The sequence below is a fragment of the Lepidochelys kempii genome, chromosome 8 (assembly GCF_965140265.1).
Source record: "Lepidochelys kempii isolate rLepKem1 chromosome 8, rLepKem1.hap2, whole genome shotgun sequence".
Classification (NCBI taxonomy): Eukaryota; Metazoa; Chordata; order Testudines; family Cheloniidae; genus Lepidochelys; species Lepidochelys kempii.
Genome location: NC_133263.1, coordinates 13,064,650 through 13,077,884, shown reverse-complemented (window position 1 = coordinate 13,077,884; position 13,235 = coordinate 13,064,650). Strand labels below are relative to the sequence as shown.

Below are 13,235 nucleotides of genomic sequence, written 5' to 3'. Positions count from 1 at the left end.
AATCAGAAACAGTCTGCAAAACAAATACAAAAAGGATAGTAAAATGTGAAGAAACTTTCTGTGCCTTTGAAGACAATTAAATGCTGTTGCTTTTACAAGAACTGCATGATCTACTTCCTGGTTTTTGTTCTCATTGAAGGTTTCAGAGTAGCAGCCGTGTTAGTCTGTATTCGCAAAAAGAAAAGGAGTACTTGTGGCACCTTAGAGATTGGTTAGTCTCTAAGGTGCCACAAGTACTCCTTTTCTTTTTGTTCTCATTGAAGTTTCTCTTTGTGTTCGCTACTTGCCATTAATCAAGGTGAGTATCACAATCAATCGCGACTGTGAGCAACCCAGGTTTAATTCAGAACATTCCTAACGTGGGCTAACCTCTATAGTCAGTTGCACCAAAATCCCTCCAACTCAGAGGATCTGATTCCAAGCACAGAGTAAGGTAAGCTCCTCTGTTACATAGTCCAACAGGATACAATTCATGCCAGCAAAAAAAAAAAAAAATCTATGAATGGCTATTCTTTACCCTAAACTTTCTTTTACTTGGTTATCACTGCTGCTCCTGGATCAGATTTTTAAACTTCCTTAGACATTGAACCCTCGTTTCCCTTCTGTTGCCCAGTGGGAAGAAAAACTGAATTCACTGTGCAAAACTGGAATTGAGGGGATTGCATAGGGAGTAGAGTGGCTACGTACAACACACCCAAACAGGCAGCCATTGGCTACCCCTCCATACCAACTAGATACAAAATCAGAGCACCAAGCAAACTCTGAGGCCTTGCCAGGAGATGAGGGAAAATGGAGCCTGGGAGAGGTGACTGTATGAGAAGCTTTGTTTGGCACAGATACCCTGAGAACCATAGGCTTTGGCCCAGATTTTCAAACAGCTCTTCAGGTTGTATGCACTCAGCAGAACTTGCCCCTGCTGGTTTAATACTTACCAGCAAGAAGAAAGGATTCATCACATTTCCCCTTGCTCCCCACACCCACAGAGGTTTGTAGGATATGCCATGCCAGGGGGAAAGAAAACTGCCCCCCCCTTTTAAAAAAAAAAACAAAAAATCACCAAGACATGAAGCTGTGAGCCTGACGTGTTTTGCTTCGTTTTTTTGAAGGGGACAGTCGAAGTCAGCAGACCTGAAGTTTTACAGACCTTCTTCCCTCATACAGAAGTTCACTATTCCCCACACATTACAATTTAAAAAAAACACAAAATTGATGGTTTCTCCCTGCCTATCAATACCAGACATTGCAGTAGGATTTCATATTCCTAAGATCCTTCTTGGTTTTGTGACTTTAATGACATAATTCCAGTAAAGGAGAGTGCAAATGTGATAAGAGGGAATTTTCTGCCAGGAATAACCAATCCTGACTCAAAACGATGCCTTAATATAAGACCTAAAGCCATAACGAAACAAAAAGACACCAATCCCACGCACACAAGAGGGTGCTGCTTTTACTTTTTTTTTTTTTTGCTTCAGACTTGGATGTAATTTGTTTCCACATGAGCTTCGCCACCCATTAATACCTGGCAGGCACTTTTAAACAGCCACTTAAACCCTCAAGCATTCACTTCAACAAGTTGTTGCCTGCCAAAATAGGATCCTGCTGTTACATAAGTGAAGAATCCCTATCCTAGCGTGTACAAAACAGCCGGGGTAGCGAAATCAAATTGAACTGTCTTCTCAGAATGCACATAAAGTAGTATATAAGGGTGCATAACAGACATATTAAGATCCAGATTCAGTTACCCAGAGTACATTGTATCTGGATACATCAAAAGACCCTTAGAGACACAAAGTGGGTAAGGTAATAGCTTTTATTGGAGCAACTTCTGTTGGTGAGAGAGACAAGCTTTCCACCTCTCTCACCAATATAAGAACGGCCATACTGCGTCAGACCAAAGGTCCATCCAGCCCACTATCCTGTCTACCGACAGTGGCTAATGCCAGGTGCCCCAGAGGGAGTGAACCTAACAGGTAATGATCTAGTGATCTCTCTCCTGCCATCCAGCTCCACCCTCTGACAAACAGGCTAGGAACACCATTCCTTACCCATCCTGGCTAATAGCCATTAATGGACTTAACCTCCATGAATTTATCCAGTTCTCTTTTAAACCCTGTTTAACAGCAGTTGGTCCAATCAAAGATATTACCTCACCCACCATATCTCTTTAATATCCTGGGACCAACACAGCTACAATAAACACACATCAGAAAACCTTTTATTAGTCGGGTGCATCACAAAGTATCTGAGAAATGACAGGCTGACATCAAGCAGTTAAATGGTTAATAAAAAGTTCAGGCCATATTCCAAAAGATTTGAAGCTGCTTACAACATTAGGGCTGAATTTTGCGCTTTTTTTTCCCCCAGCATGAAAGCCGGGATTTAATTCCACTCCCAACAGTGAAAACCATTTTTAAAAGTTGATCAGATGTGATTCTGCAAAAAAATAAAAATAAACAAACAGCTTACAAATCCGTTGATGCTTCTACTTTAAAAAAATTCCTCTGCTCCGCAGACCGCAACATGTCACCAAATTTAAAAACATAGCACAACTATGGCTCTCAGTGCACAGCTCACTTCACAGAAAACAGAGTCAAGGTAGGCCCAGCAACTCCAGAATCCTGGACATATTGAGATGATTCAGACTCAGGACCACTTACAGTTTAGACAATGCCACTTTCCAGTAATAGCAGCCAAATCTCACTAGAATCCAAAAAACCTAGCAGCAGCAAATCACAGTATTAAAAATCCCCACATTTGAAAAGCAGGTAAGGATTGCTGTGAAGGGCAACTCATCTGCTGTCATTGGACAGAAGTCCTAATTGCTCTCAGTACAAGGAGCATTTTAGTATCCATACGCATTTCCAATACACACTTATGAGCACACTGGTTCAGTTGGTTTTCTTAAAATCAAAAGGTTACACTAACTTGTTTTCACCAAGACTGTGTGCTAATATTATTGTTTGAGTTATATAGTTGTCATAATTCTCTTGTATAAAACTCCAGAGTGCCAAATTCTGCTCTCACTTATACCTTGTGCAACTCCACTAAAGGTAACGCAGTTACTCTTACACAAAGTATCAGAACGGAGGCAGGCCCCAGAATTCAGTTCTAAGATATTATCCCCAAGAAGCTATCAGCAGGGAGAGTCAGCCATGCTTGTCTGATGAATCAGCTGTGACATGCTGCTCCAATGCAGCAGTTGCCTGTGGTTCTAGGGCAGTGACAGATGCCTAGTCTCCTCTTATGCAATCACTATAATTAAGAAATAATATTGTAATGCTAAATCCATGTCCACTGTAAATCTATTTGTAAGGCAAATCATTTAAGTAACACAGAAAGAGGTGTCTAAAATTGGTGAAAAAACATTCTGTGTATAAGGTGGTAGTTAACCTTGTTGTTGTCAGTGACAAAGAAAAGATAATTATTTCTGTTCAGATTAGCTTGTCAACAGAGGCCTACTGTATTACAGGAGAAAAACAAATCCATCGCATCGTATAAGACTGCAGCATGCTTAACCGGAATAAAGGGCCAGGGACGAAGGACATACCAAGCACATGCCCTCGTCTTTCACCTCTGGAATACCAGGAGGTGAACTCAGACTATGTCACAAGTGAAACTGAATGTGCTGGTCTTATCCCCATCCTGCTGTGTGTATAGATCATAAAACTACTAAGTGACTCAATCCCTGCTCAGAGGAGGCCAAGACTTAAACGGTAGGAAATACTGGGAGTCACTGAGGCACCGATAGCTACATGGGGAAACTCTGAACAGACTGCCTGGCTCACAGTAGAGCTAGTAACCTGAGCACTGAATTCAGAATTGTCAAAAGAGAAAAAAATGGGAAGCTTCCTTTCGAGCAGTGGGGGACAACCTGTGGCCCGTCATGGTAACCCGCTGGCAGGCCACCAGACCACGAGTTTACATTTGCATGGCCAGCCGCAGCTCCCTGTGGCCGCGGGTTTGCCATTCCTGGCCAATGGGAGCTGTGGGAAGCGGTAGCCAGCACATCCCTGCGGCCTGCGCTGCTTCCTGCAGTTCCCATTGGCCGGTAACGGCGAACCACAGCCACTGGGAGCTGCGGGCGGTCATGCAAATGTAAACAAACTGTCTGGCGGCCTGCCAGCGGGTTACCCTGATGGGCCACATGTGGCCCACGGGCTACAGGTTGCCCACCACTGCTTTAGAGTGTGCAGCAGCTTCTACTTATTGTAGACAACAGGGGCCAAATTCAACCCTAGTTAAGAAAATTCCACTGAAGTCAAAGTTCCACCTGGGCTAAATCTAGCTCTAAACGTTTCCAAATATTGTGAGGTTGGCAAGTTTTCATTGTATAGCACAATTTTGGGGTCCTGTGTCAGCAGTTACCCAACTACATGCAAACAACCATTTATTTACCTGAGTGTCATACAAAGTGGGTTTTTTTTACCCAGTAATTTTAAATACGCGTTTTCTAGCAGCCTCCCTTCCCACAGTGAGGCTGAAACGATATAATTAATAATGAGGATACTACCTAGCTATTACATTGAGATCTACTGATGTGGAAACTGAGGCACAGAGGCAAAGCGATTTACCAAAGAACACCCAGCAGGCCAGTGGCAGTGCTGGGAACAGAACCCAGAACCCAGACCAAAATTAGTGGGAGTCTATGAGTAAGGATGTCTTGATTTAGACCTCAGTTCAGGCTAATTTTCACTTATAAATTTGAACACATGCAACAATTCTTGGCAATTGTGATCCCTATTGAATTTCAAAGGATTTCCGATTACCATTTCCACATTTTTACAGCATCTTAAAGGCAGACTTTGTGCCATGATATAAGCCAACGATAGATTTCACTGAACTATCTGTACAAACCACATTGTCATTTGTCTCATAATTTGTGATAGTATGTCAATCTCTCTGCATAAGAAGGAAAGCAAATCAAGGACCTCGTCCCTTACAGTCCACAAACCTAAGAAATTTGATTCATTTTCAAAATAGTTGCTAGAAAGTTACAACTTGAAACAATGTTCTGGATTCTTTGGCCATGAGATAATTTACAAATTACTAATAATTTTCAAAAAGCATGAGGGATGGTGGGTTTGTCTTACAGAATTACAAAAACAAACCAGACTTCAGGGTCTCAAAAAACTACTCGCAGTTGAAAAAAATAACTAAGCCTGCCCAGGCCGTGTTTTAAAAGAAATTTAAGAGCCTAATACAAAGCCCATTCAAGTCACAATTGCAATCAGCTTTGGATCAGGGCAAAGATTTATGCACATGCTTAACTTTGAACACAAGTCATCCTAGTGAAGTCAAATGTGAAACACATGTTAGTCTTTGCAGGACCTGGGCCTAAATGCACATATTTATGAATACTCTGAACTATGGATCAATGGGAAACCAAAGTCCAAATTTTGCCTCAACTTGTAATTTCACTGAAATCAATATACCATAATGACTCAAATATAAGTCCAAAGCCTGCAAGCTGTTCCACACAGGAGGACCACTAAGCCCTTGCAGAGTCAAACTAGCTAAGGTACTTATATGGCACCCATTTCCGTAGTATCTGAGCAATATCCCTGCAATACTCTTGTGAGATAGGGAGATACATTTAACAGATAGGGAACAGAGGCACAGAATTTAGATGACTTTCCCAAGATCACACAGGACGTTTCTGACAGAGCAGGGACTTGAACCTTAGTCCCACACTGAGTTCATGGAACTGTGTGCAGCATAAGGGCCCTATTCTTAGTTTATTTAGCAAATATTATGCATTTTAAACCCTCTCAAACTAGTTACATTATCATCCAAATAAGTAATCTATTTAGTTCTTAAATACTGATGTATTTAACATACTCTAGCGTCTCCTTTGATTAATCAAGCAATGAGCATTTTAAAAAAACCTTTAGCACACATTTACAAGAACAGTTCAATGATGTTTGTGTTTAGGGAATTAAAGAAAGAGGTGATTCTGATCTGAGTTTCATGGGTGTAATACAATTTTAATTAAGACAGTTTTTATTATTATTTATAAAGTTTAAGATACTAATTAAATAAAAAACAGAGGATACAGTTCTGCTCTCCCCTCTGTGGCAAATAAAGTTAAAAAAGCTGTGAAAGCCGAACAAGTCCCAAGGATCCTATTCTTTACAAATAAAATCCCACACATTAGCAACTGTTCATGCAAATACATGTTTAGGAAGCAGTGAGCAATTATGTGATCACTGGCAGCACAAGGATGGGAACAGAATTAGGACAGTTAATTAGCTGGCCAGTAAAGTCTGAGTTACCACAACTATATCACCAATGCAGTGCAAACTAACCAGGTACAGAGGGCACAGTAGGCATGGGTAAAGCACTGAAGAAGGGACAGAGCACTCCCTAAACATTCTGGGTCTTCTTATATCCTCTATTACATCCGTGCTGCCTCAAATCAATGGGCCTGACTAGTTAAAATTGAGGGTAATATCTGATCCTTCAGGGTATTTTTGTTTGCTCGTTCCTTTCACATTGTAGAAAAGCATTTACTATATTTAATCTTAAATCGATTTTCTCCTTTATGTTTTTCATCTGCCATGTTCTCAAAATATGTATGTTTGGGCTTTGCAATCTCGCTGCTTAGATTCAGCCGACACCATCCTGCAGGGAAGTCACAATACTGACTTGGGGACATCACTCATGTTGCCATACCCAATTCAGACTCAACTGTTCAATCAGACAAAAGTTGAGGCTGGATGGAAGAAAAAGGAGTACAGAAAACGATGGACCAAATAAATGACTTTGTGTGTAAAGTTGGAGCAGGTGTTGTATTCTAAAAAGAGTTTTCAAAGAGATTCTGACACAATTCATACCAGGGAATAACAAAATTTTCATTTCTGATCCTCACAAGGCAATCTGGAATGCAACACAGAATCAGAACAGTTTTTGTTGGTATCACTATCACTGCTCTTTAGAAAAAGCCTGACTAACTCAACAGCATGGATCCGTTCTACTCCAATTTTATTTTAACTAATGGCCAAAGACAGAAAGTACATGGAGACAGAGCTACTTCACGCCACCAGAAATAGTTCCTCCAGGTCACAGCTGTGACAGGACAGGGTGGGGAAACTCATGGCTGCTGCACAAGGCTGAGCCTTTTCTGAGGATAAAGGAATTCAGTCCCTAGCATTCTCAAACTAGCCCATTGCCCCAGTATTAAAATACAGTTAAAATATAAATAATTTTTTTTAAATTACAAGTATTTTGGGGGTTGGCGTTTTTGTGTGTTCTTTTAAATATCTCATGCTGAATTTTCCTAACTTCTGGAACTCCACTAAGCCCCTTCATTTATTCACACTTTCCACAAGAATAGGAAGATAATAAGCTGGTTAAAATAAGGCAAATTACTGGCCATCAAAGACTCTGTGCTGAGTCATGCTATCATACAAGACAGCCATATAGGTGGAGACATAGCCAGTGGCCTTTGCTTTATCTGGAAAAGGAAACACACACCTCAGGAAGCAAGGCCATTCAGAAACATGAACACCCTTCAAGGGTTGAAGGACAATTACCTTCAAGACAACTCTCAGATTGATTAGCACCTAGTAACTTACAACTCAATCTAAATCAAAGTGACTGCACAGAGCGTTAATGACAGAATTTTGTCCACTGCATGGAAGTATCCTAGTATAACCAACACTCTGTCACGTTATTGCTCACATTTATATTAACCATATTGCAAGTCATGGCTTAAAGGATCAAAAGCCATCTGATATCAAAGGTTATCATCTAGACATTGGTTTCAGAAAAAGGTTATATATAGTTGTATATTTAAACTGTTAGAAAAAATATTTTTATTTTGCCTCCACATACATTTTAAAACATGCAAATCTTAGCTGCTATGGAATTTCCTCATATCATTCCTGAGACCAACTGAAGCAGTTCACATTTCAGGATCCTGCAGTTTTAACAGCCTGATGGATAAACAGCAAGCGGTATTTTTTATCACCGTCAAGCCTCAAAAAATAGGCATGAAAAGGGCATTAAGGTCATTCAGAGGGCATGGAAGAGGGGGGAGGGGGAGAAGAGGAAAATACTGGACGTTTTAGAGCCCAAAATCCAATCAAGAACAGTTATAAACGCAGTATAGATAATGAACAATAAAATCTTGCTAATGGAGAAGTTAGGATTTGTAGGCACTATATTTATAGCCCTATCATCCTGGCTGTGAAAACAATGTATATATTGCATCAGCTAGCTCAGCCCTGCACTGAGATGTAACCAGCCCAAGCCTAGTTATTCCCCAGGAAGCCGACTTACATTTTCTTGGCGGGGCCTGCACAATGATAATGCATCGAGGTGAACCACAGCGCTGAGCGTGCCTTCCCCAGAGAGAAGGTCACCTCCTGCCGGGGGCTACGGGGTGGGGAAGGAAGCTGCCGACACCCTCCTGCAAACCCCTCCCTCTCCGCCTCTGAGCCGGCGGGCAGGCTCCCGGCTGGCAAACCGAGGGCGCCGCCTAAAACCGGCGCCAGCTCCCCAGGCTGAGTGCACCAGCCCCGACGGTGACTGGGGGGCGACCGGCTGAGTCCTGCGGGAGCCAGGGCAGCTGGTGCGCGGGCCAGGCTCCCCTCCCGGGAGCCCCTCCCCGGCAAGGGCCTGGCTTTCCGCTGCCGACTGCGCGACCGATGGCACCGGGCTTTCGCACGGCACCACCCGGCCCTGCCCCGTGCACCCTGCCTGCCTGCCCCTGCGGGCGGCAGCCGCGGCCGCCGCCTCGCTCGCCCGCCTCCGCCCGGTTACCTCCGCAGCCCCGCCGCGGGACGGGAGGCGGCTGCGGAGCGGCTCCGCCGCCGGCCCACGCGCTTACCTTGCTCGCCGGGCTCTGCGGCGGCGGCGGCGGCGGGGCTGAGTGACAGCGGGCGGGAAAGGGGCGGCCCTTGCCTGGCAGGAGCCCGCGACAGCCGCTCAGGCGCTCCCTGGCGGCCGGCAGACGTGACTGCGCGCTGGGCTGGGCGGGCTCGCCCCGGAGCTGGGTGCGGAGGCCTGGCAGGGCTTGACAACGGTCGGGAGGCTCCTCAGCTCCCCGTGTTTCAAGAGCCGGTGCTGGGCAGAGTCCTGGGGCGGGCAGGATTGTTCCCAGAAGGCTCCTCCGCCTCCAGCTTCTGGGCGTCCTCGAGGGCATGCTAGCCCTTGTCCACAGGTGCTGGAAGTGGGGGTGCCGCCTCACCCCCTGCCTTGAAGCGGGTTTCCATCCTATACAGGGTTCTACAGTTTGGTTCAATGGCTCTCAGGGCCCCCCCACACACACACACACACACACATACTATTCAAATTATTCCAGCGTCCCCTGCTCTTGTCACGTTCAAGGGGAAAAATTAAGGTCAACCGTGGACCTAATAAAACCCGGGTGATGGTGTCCTCTGTAGGTCTAGTGGCAACAGGGTGCGGGTTTGTTTCGGCTTCTGTTTTTTACTGAAGACACAGCCGCTTGCCCTGTCTGCTACCTAGCCGTGGTATCCTGGTGCTGGGGGTAGAACCAGAAAGGGAAACACATTCACTTATTGAATACAGCATCGTACCCAATGTAGAGGAAAATATGCTCTCTGCCCCAAGGACTTTACAATCTAAGGCCCCGATCCAGCAAACACAGACATATGTAACTTCACTCCAATCAGTAGTCCCTGAAGTCGGAGGGGTTACTCATGGAAATAAAGCTTTTCACATGCTTAAGTGTACGCAGCATGGTAGTCAGCACTACACTTGACAGAAAGGTTGTGCTGGATCAGACGTGGAAGATAAAGTTAGAAGCTGCGTTTTGTATGGACTCAGGCAATGTGTGTGTAGGGAGACCCACTATGCTGAAGCTGCAACAATCAAGTCAGGAGACAACAGGGCCTGAAAAAGAGGAGAAAGCTATCTGAACAGAAAATAAAAAAAATCAGATCTTAAAAATATTGTGGAGGAAGAAGTGGAAGGATTTGGACAGTGGCTGAATTTGGAAAGGGAGGGAACAGGGAAGAGTTAACAATGACCCCTGATGAGGCAGGTGATGGTGTCAACAGCGACAGAGACGGTTTCAGAGGAATAAGAAGTTCATTATTGGCCACATCAAATGAAAGATGATAGCCGTCCATCCATGAGGAGCTGTCAGACTGGCTGAAATGCAGGACTGCACAGAGGGAGACAAGCAATGTGCCAGTCAACCATTGGGGTGTGGGGTGGGGGGAGCACAGCCCAAAGTCATACAGATAAAATCACTGAGATTTACATTGTTAACCATTTCCAGCAAACTCATGAATAAGAACCAGTGGTGATTAACAGGAATATTAGGACTGATTGAGCCCTGAGTGAAATTCCCATGGCTGAGGAAATGCATCCTTTTCAAAAAGCCCTCAGCTGAGGAACTCCCTGCTATCAGAGACCAGCATCACCCAAGTCTTGCTTCCTTCAGGGCAAGACATAGATGCTGGAACTAGGGGTGCTGGGGGTGCTGCTGCATCCCCTGGCTTGAAGTAGTTTCCATTAAATACAGGGTTTACAGTTGGTTCAATGGCTCTCAGCATCCCCACTATAAAAATTGTTCCAGCACCCCTGGAAGTAGAGATACTGGGGGTGCTCAATGGCTCTTGGAACCCCCACTATAAAAATTGTTCCAGCACCCCATGGGCAAGATGTACTGGCTGTCCAAGACCAGTCACTGCAGGATAGCCTAACAGCATTACCCCTTCAAGTACAAACAATGATAACCCCACCTAAGAAAAAGCTGTTGGTTTTGGTACTGTTACTATTTCTGGCCTGAGCCATTTGCCAATATTTGGGACCTTGCATTAAAAGGAGAAATTCATGATACAGTCAGGTTATTTCTTTGATGCAGTGTTGTTTATTTACAAAGAATGTACACAAAGTCCCATTTCCCTGAACACAATAGGTGCAAACAACAGGAGCCAGTTTCCTTGTTCACAATCCCAAGCCTCCCTTTGCAGCCAGCACTCTGCCGAAAACCCTCTCTCTTGGCTTTCTCTCAGGGCCACACTACAAGTGCTTCTCTTGCTGTCTCCTGGTTTTGTGCTGCTCTTTGCCTGCTTCATAGCCGCTTCTCATTGAAATTCACAGCACTGTACTGGAACTCCTGGAGCTCACTTTCACCCCTTTCTCCCTTGCATTTACTAGATCCACTGTTTCTTGTTTTTCCACTGTAGTTCCCTTTTCTAATACTTGCTGTTTATCAGAAACGTTTAGTAAATGAATAGGAATCCATACCCACTTCCCACCCCCAAGAACCTTAGCAACTAAAATTCCTCTGAGAACCTGGGTTTTAAAGCAGGCTTCAGCCACTCTCCATCTTCCTTTTGCTCAAAAGCTACCCCCAGCATGCTGCTGGAGGTAAGACAACTTGCTCACTGCAAACTAGATGCCTAAAACCATTTGTCTTATTTGTGCCACATCTTTAAAGGGAATTTCCACAGAATGAATTCACAGGACACCTTTCCTGGTATTTATGAGCAATTATTAGTCATAATGAAATCCAGACTAATTATTACCTCATCCACTGTCTCGCTATCCAGAATTCTTGGTAAAATTACAGAAGTCCAAGTTTCAAACACAATTGCCCCCATTTTTGGATGGGTGGAAATTCCCCAGTCACTGTCTCCTTTGGAGACGAAATAGGTGGTTTAGTTTTAGATTCCCTCTTACCTAGAATTTTGCTAGAAGAGATTTAAGGAGCTAAAAAATCACCTTGAGAAAGAAATCAAAGGGTCACAGACCACAGTGGAAGAAGTCAGTCACTTGGATGAGGAATTGGGCCAGCCAGAAACAGGACATTTACAACAGTTTTCTACCCCATTCTCAGCCTGTGTTTTATACCTAGATGACATTCTGGTGCATGCTAAACCCTCTGAACAGGAACTGATATAAATGGTTTGTGATTCAGACTGCCAATCTGAAATCGAACCCAAAGAACTGTGAGGTGTTCCAAAAAGAGGCAATCTACCTTGGGCTGGCTGGACAGGCAGGCTTAGAAGTGTGAGCAATGAAATTGCCTCCTGTCATTTGATCCTACTGTGTTCAGTGAAACAGGACTTTGTGCACATTCTTTGTAAATAAATAGGATTGCGTCAAAGAAATACCTGACTCTATCACCAATTTCTCCTCCTACTGAAAACAATCTGCAAGACGCGAAATATTGGCAAAGTGCTCAGGTCAAAAGGAGTAATTTCTTATGGACATCATGGCCCTCTCAAATAGAAAAGTGCTATTCTCATTCACCATTGTGGGTCGTGCCTAGATATTAGTATGATGGGTGCATTATAAAGATTAGATTAGATTAGATTAGATTAGAGAAGATGAATTTACTTAAAATGTGGCACACCAAAGAATTCTCAGACCTTGCCAAACTGCTTGACATACAAACCAAAAATGTTGGCTGACTAACAGAGCATGAAACCAGCTGAAACTGGTTTTGGATTTCATTACAAAAACTTCGGGCATGTCTAAAAAGAACCTTAGGAAAGGGGGAGAGTAAAAGAGAGACTGTGGATAAAATATTGCTGTTAGGACTAGCCTCCTTCCATTCTCCCATCGATGAGTGCAGGATTCAAAGTAAAATTTTGTTTTTTTAAATGCCTGTGGATGGGAGATAAGCGACAGCCACTGCTTTTACTGATCACAGCTACTGTTGCCACAGTACTAGGTTTGCTTACTGCCAGGAGCAACTCAGTTTGGAAGCTGTGCACAATACGAAATACCAAATTAAAGCTTCAGCCCTGTAAACTGCTTTGCATGGATGGACCTTAGTGTCCATGCACAGTGATGGGGCCAGTTGTTCTTAAAACAGAGCCTTTGTATTAATGTTCCAAGGTGACAGTTACTTAGGGACTTGGGCCTGTTAAGGAGACCCCATCCTAATAGCACCCACTATCATCAGATAAAGAAACAGATCTTAAGATGGTTAAAGAAAACTTAGTTTGATAGCATTCTGTCTGGCAAGAAACCACTTAGCAATAATTGTGGCTGTGAAATCTTCATTTCTTTATTATTTTGTCATTATGGTCCCCACTTCCCTATTGTTTCTCTGTATGATCTCTGTCTGGTTCTTTGATTGTTTCTGTCTGTTACATAATTAATTTTGACAGGTGTAAATTAATTAAAGTGGTGGGGTATGATTAATTGGAGAACTTTGTTACAATATGTTAGGATTGGTTAGCAAAATTTTAGTAAAATCATTGGTTAAGGCATAGCAAAGCAGGACTCGAGTTTCACTATATAAACTG

The 13,235-nt window shown here is 43.7% G+C and overlaps 1 protein-coding gene across 4 annotated transcripts in view; it reads right to left on the bottom strand.

The window, feature by feature from the left end:
- Positions 1-13,235, bottom strand: part of VDAC1 (voltage dependent anion channel 1) — a 351,958-nt gene that overhangs the window by 16,766 nt on the left and 321,957 nt on the right. The window contains exon 1 of one of the 4 annotated variants that reach the window (XM_073355582.1): positions 8,831-8,925. The exons of 1 other annotated variant lie outside the window; for it this stretch is intronic. The gene's annotated coding sequence lies outside the window, so the exon portion shown is untranslated. Of the gene's footprint in view, positions 1-8,280; positions 8,611-8,763; positions 8,926-13,235 lie in introns of those variants that run through there. 2 more of the 4 variants (XM_073355585.1, XM_073355583.1) reach the window with 2 other exon arrangements.